Below are 6,559 nucleotides of genomic sequence, written 5' to 3' on the forward strand. Positions count from 1 at the left end.
AACCTGGAGGTTCAGGTAGGAATGTCTGGTCTACACCGCGCGCCCGTAAGGTCAGCAGGGGTACCCCAGCAAACCATTAAGTATTCAGGTACTAGCCTGGAGTACCGGTGGGTGTACCAATACTACCGCAGAGTACCGGTGGGTGTACTGGTTCTACCCCAGCATGTCGGGTAGGGGTGCCAGGCCAACAACAGAGCATCAGGTAGGGATACCGGGCCTAACATGGAGCGTCAGGTAGGAATGTCTGGTCTACACCGCGCACCCGTAACGTCATCAGGTGTACCCCAGTGAACCAGTAAGGGTTCACGTACTACCTCGGAGTACCGGTGGGTGTACCGATACTACCATAGAGTAACGGTGGGGGTACCGCTACTACCCCAGAAGGTCGGGTATGGGTGCCAAGCCTAATGCGGAGCATCAGGTAGGGATACCGGGTCTAACCTGTGGGGTCCGGTAGGGAGGCCAGGTCTAGTCCAGCGTGCTTGAAGGGACAGCTGGTGTTCTCTGGCGCATCACAAAGGGTTCCGTTCCAACCCCAGAGGACCGGTTGGGGAACCGGTTCTACCTCGAAACATCGGGTAGGGATACCGGGCCTAACCCGGCGGCTCAGTTAGGAAGGGTGGGTCTAAAGCGGCGTGCCCGTAGGGTCAGCAGGTGTACCCCGGCGCACCAGTAAGGGTTCTGGTACAATCCAGGAGTACCGGTGGGTATAGAAAAACTACCGCGGAGTACTGGTGGGTGTACCGGTACTACCCCAGATTGTCGGGTAGGGTGCCAGGCCTACCGCAGAGCATCAGGTAGGGATACCGGGGCTAACCCGGAGGTTCAGGTAGGAATGCCTGGTCTACACCGCGCGCCCGTAAGGTCAGCAGGGGTACCCCAGCAAACCATTAAGTGTTCAGGTACTACCCTGGATTACCGGTGGGTGTACCAATACTACCGCAGAGTACCGGTGGGTGTACTGGTTCTACCCCAGCATATCGGGTAGGGGTGCCAGGCCAACAACAGAGCATCAGGTAGGGATACCGGGCCTAACATGGAGGGTCAGGTAGGAATGTCTGGTCTACACCGCGCACCCGTAACGTCATCAGGTGTAACCCAGTGAACCAGTAAGGGTTCACGTACTACCTCGGAGTACCGGTGGGTGTACCGATACTACCGCAGAGTAACGGTGTGGGTACCGATACTACCCCAGAAGGTCGGGTATGGGTGCCAAGCCTAATGCGGAGCATCAGGTAGGGATACCGGGTCTAACCTGTGGGGTCCGGTAGGGAGGCCAGGTCTAGTCCAGTGCGCACGAAGGGACAGCTGGTGTTCTCTGGCGCATCACAAAGGGTTCCGTTCCAACCCCAGAGTACCGGTGGGGGAACCGGTTCTACCTCGAAACATCGGGTAGGGATACCGGGCCTACCCTGGAGGGTCAGGTAGGAAGGGTGGGTCTAAAGCGGCGCGCCCGTAGGGTCAGCAGGTGTAACCCGGCGCACCAGTAAGGGTTCTGGTACAATCCAGGAGTACCGGTGGGTATAGAAAAACTACCGCGGAGTACTGGTGGGTGTACCGGTACTACCCCAGATTGTCGGGTAGGGTGCCAGGCCTACCGCAGAGCATCAGGTAGGGATACCGGGGCTAACCTGGAGGTTCAGGTAGGAATGTCTGGTCTACACCGCGCGCCCGTAAGGTCAGCAGGGGTACCCCAGCAAACCATTAAGTGTTCAGGTACTACCCTGGAGTACCGGTGGGTGTACCAATACTACCGCAGATTACCGGTGGGTGTACTGGTTCTTCCCCAGCATATCGGGTAGGGGTGCCAGGCCAACAACAGAGCATCAGGTAGGGATACCGGGCCTCACATGGAGCGTCAGGTAGGAATGTCTGGTCTACACCGCGCACCCGTAACGTCATCAGGTGTAACCCAGTGAACCAGTAAGGGTTCACGTACTACCTCGGAGTACCGGTGGGTGTACCGATACTACCATAGAGTAACGGTGGGGGTACCGCTACTACCCCAGAAGGTCGGGTATGGGTGCCAAGCCTAATGCGGAGCATCAGGTAGGGATACCGGGTCTAACCTGTGGGGTCCGGTAGGGAGGCCAGGTCTAATCCAGCGTGCACGAAGGGACAGCTGGTGTTCTCTGGCGCATCACAAAGGGTTCCGTTCCAACCCCAGAGTACCGGTGGGGGAACCGGTTCTACCTCGAAACATCGGGTAGGGATACCGGGCCTAACCCGGCGGCTCAGTTAGGAAGGGTGGGTCTAAAGCGGCGCGCCCGTAGGGTCAGCAGGTGTACCCCGGCGCACCAGTAAGGGTTCTGGTACAATCCAGGAGTACCGGTGGGTATAGAAAAACTACCGCGGAGTACTGGTGGGTGTACCGGTACTACCCCAGATTGTCGGGTAGGGTGCCAGGCCTACCGCAGAGCATCAGGTAAGGATACCGGGGCTAACCTGGAGGTTCAGGTAGGAATGTCTGGTCTACACCGCGCGCCCGTAAGGTCAGCAGGGGTACCCCAGCAAACCATTAAGTGTTCAGGTACTACCCTTGAGTACCGGTGGGTGTACCAATACTACCGCAGAGTACCGGTGGGTGTACTGGTTCTTCCCCAGCATATCGGGTAGGGGTGCCAGGCCAACAACAGAGCATCAGGTAGGGATACCGGGCCTAACATGGAGCGTCAGGTAGGAATGTCTGGTCTACACCGCGCACCCGTAACGTCAGCAGGTGTAACCCAGTGAACCAGTAAGGGTTCACGTACTACCTCGGAGTACCGGTGGGTGTACCGATACTACCATAGAGTAACGGTGGGGGTACCGCTACTACCCCAGAAGGTCGGGTATGGGTGCCAAGCCTAATGCGGAGCATCAGGTAGGGATACCGGGTCTAACCTGTGGGGTCCGGTAGGGAGGCCAGGTCTAATCCAGCGTGCACGAAGGGACAGCTGGTGTTCACTGGCGCATCACAAAGGGTTCCGTTCCAACCCCAGAGTACCGCTGGGGGAACCGGTTCTACCTCGAAACATCGGGTAGGGATACCGGGCCTAACCCGGCGGCTCAGTTAGGAAGGGTGGGTTTAAAGCGGCGCGCCCGTAGGGTCAGCAGGTGTACCCCGGCGCACCAGTAAGGGTTCTGGTACAATCCAGGAGTACCGGTGGGTATAGAAAAACTACCGCGGAGTACTGGTGGGTGTACCGGTACTACCCCAGATTGTCGGGTAGGGTGCCAGGCCTACCGCAGAGCATCAGGTAGGGATACCGGGGCTAACCCGGAGGTTCAGGTAGGAATGTCTGGTCTACACCGCGCGCCCGTAAGGTCAACAGGGGTACCCCAGCAAACCATTAAGTGTTCAGGTACTACCCTGGAGTACCGGTGGGTGTACCAATACTACCGCAGAGTACCGGTGGGTGTACTGGTTCTACCCCAGCATATCGGGTAGGGGTGCCAGGCCAACAACAGAGCATCAGGTAGGGATACCGGGCCTAACATGGAGCGTCAGGTAGGAATGTCTGGTCTACACCGCGCACCCGTAACGTCATCAGGTGTAACCCAGTGAACCAGTAAGGGTTCACGTACTACCTCGGAGTACCGGTGGGTGTACCGATACTACCATAGAGTAACGGTGGGGGTACCGCTACTACCCCAGAACATCGGGTATGGGTGCCAAGCCTAATGCGGAGCATCAGGTAGGGATACCGGGTCTAACCTGTGGGGTCCGGTAGGGAGGCCAGGTTTAGTCCAGCGTGCTTGAAGGGACAGCTGGTGTTCTCTGGCGCATCACAAAGGGTTCCGTTCCAACCCCAGAGGACCGGTGGGGGAACCGGTTCTACCTCGAAACATCGGGTAGGGATACCGGGCCTAACCCGGCGGGTCAGTTAGGAAGGGTTGGTCTAAAGCGGCGTGCCCGTAGGGTCAGCAGGTGTACCCCGGCGCACCAGTAAGGGTTCTGGTACAATCCAGGAGAACCGGTGGGTATAGAAAAACTACCGCGGAGTACTGGTGGGTGTACCGGTACTACCCCAGATTGTCGGGTAGGGTGCCAGGCCTACCGCAGAGCATCAGGTAGGGATACCGGGGCTAACCCGGAGGTTCAGGTAGGAATGTCTGGTCTACACCGCGCACCCGTAAGGTCAGCAGGGGTACCCCAGCAAACCATTAAGTGTTCAGGTACTACCCTGGAGTACCGGTGGGTGTACCAATACTACCGCAGAGTACCGGTGGGTGTACTGGTTCTACCCCAGCATATCGGGTAGGGGTGCCAGGCCAACAACAGAGCATCAGGTAGGGATACCGGGCCTAACATGGAGCGTCAGGTAGGAATGTCTGGTCTACACCGCGCACCCGTAACGTCATCAGGTGTACCCCAGTGAACCAGTAAGGGTTCACGTACTACCTCGGAGTACCGGTGGGTGTACCGATACTACCGCAGAGTAACGGTGTGGGTACCGCTACTACCCCAGAAGGTCGGGTATGGGTGCCAAGCCTAATGCGGAGCATCAGGTAGGGATACCGGGTCTAACCTGTGGGGTCCGGTAGGGAGGCCAGGACTAATCCAGCGTGCACGAAGGGACAGCTGGTGTTCTCTGGCGCATCACAAAGGGTTCCGTTCCAACCCCAGAGTACCGGTGGGGGAACCGGTTCTACCTCGAAACATCGGGTAGGGATACCGGGCCTACCCCGGAGGGTCAGGTAGGAAGGGTGGGTCTAAAGCGGCGCGCCCGTAGGGTCAGCAGGTGTACCCCGGCGCACCAGTAAGGGTTCTGGTACAATCCAGGAGTACCGGTGGGTATAGAAAAACTACCGCGGAGTACTGGTGGGTGTACCGGTACTACCCCAGATTGTCGGGTAGGGTGCCAGGCCTACCGCAGAGCATCAGGTAGGGATACCGGGGCTAACCTGGAGGTTCAGGTAGGAATGTCTGGTCTACACCGCGCGCCCGTAAGGTCAGCAGGGGTACCCCAGCAAACCATTAAGTGTTCAGGTACTACCCTTGAGTACCGGTGGGTGTACCAATACTACCGCAGAGTACCGGTGGGTGTACTGGTTCTTCCCCAGCATATCGGGTAGGGGTGCCAGGCCAACAACAGAGCATCAGGTAGGGATACCGGGCCTAACATGGAGCGTCAGGTAGGAATGTCTGGTCTACACCGCGCACCCGTAACGTCAGCAGGTGTAACCCAGTGAACCAGTAAGGGTTCACGTACTACCTCGGAGTACCGGTGGGTGTACCGATACTACCATAGAGTAACGGTGGGGGTACCGCTACTACCCCAGAAGGTCGGGTATGGGTGCCAAGCCTAATGCGGAGCATCAGGTAGGGATACCGGGTCTAACCTGTGGGGTCCGGTAGGGAGGCCAGGTCTAATCCAGCGTGCACGAAGGGACAGCTGGTGTTCACTGGCGCATCACAAAGGGTTCCGTTCCAACCCCAGAGTACCGCTGGGGGAACCGGTTCTACCTCGAAACATCGGGTAGGGATACCGGGCCTAACTCGGCGGCTCAGTTAGGAAGGGTGGGTTTAAAGCGGCGCGCCCGTAGGGTCAGCAGGTGTACCCCGGCGCACCAGTAAGGGTTCTGGTACAATCCAGGAGTACCGGTGGGTATAGAAAAACTACCGCGGAGTACTGGTGGGTGTACCGGTACTACCCCAGATTGTCGGGTAGGGTGCCAGGCCTACCGCAGAGCATCAGGTAGGGATACCGGGGCTAACCCGGAGGTTCAGGTAGGAATGTCTGGTCTACACCGCGCGCCCGTAAGGTCAACAGGGGTACCCCAGCAAACCATTAAGTGTTCAGGTACTACCCTGGAGTACCGGTGGGTGTACCAATACTACCGCAGAGTACCGGTGGGTGTACTGGTTCTACCCCAGCATATCGGGTAGGGGTGCCAGGCCAACAACAGAGCATCAGGTAGGGATACCGGGCCTAACATGGAGCGTCAGGTAGGAATGTCTGGTCTACACCGCGCACCCGTAACGTCATCAGGTGTAACCCAGTGAACCAGTAAGGGTTCACGTACTACCTCGGAGTACCGGTGGGTGTACCGATACTACCATAGAGTAACGGTGGGGGTACCGCTACTACCCCAGAAGGTCGGGTATGGGTGCCAAGCCTAATGCGGAGCATCAGGTAGGGATACCGGGTCTAACCTGTGGGGTCCGGTAGGGAGGCCAGGTTTAGTCCAGCGTGCTTGAAGGGACAGCTGGTGTTCTCTGGCGCATCACAAAGGGTTCCGTTCCAACCCCAGAGGACCGGTGGGGGAACCGGTTCTACCTCGAAACATCGGGTAGGGATACCGGGCCTAACCCGGCGGGTCAGTTAGGAAGGGTTGGTCTAAAGCGGCGTGCCCGTAGGGTCAGCAGGTGTACCCCGGCGCACCAGTAAGGGTTCTGGTACAATCCAGGAGAACCGGTGGGTATAGAAAAACTACCGCGGAGTACTGGTGGGTGTACCGGTACTACCCCAGATTGTCGGGTAGGGTGCCAGGCCTACCGCAGAGCATCAGGTAGGGATACCGGGGCTAACCCGGAGGTTCAGGTAGGAATGTCTGGTCTACACCGCGCGCCCGT

The sequence above is a fragment of the Accipiter gentilis genome, unplaced genomic scaffold (genome assembly GCF_929443795.1).
Source record: "Accipiter gentilis unplaced genomic scaffold, bAccGen1.1, whole genome shotgun sequence".
Lineage (NCBI taxonomy): Eukaryota > Metazoa > Chordata > Aves > Accipitriformes > Accipitridae > Astur > Astur gentilis.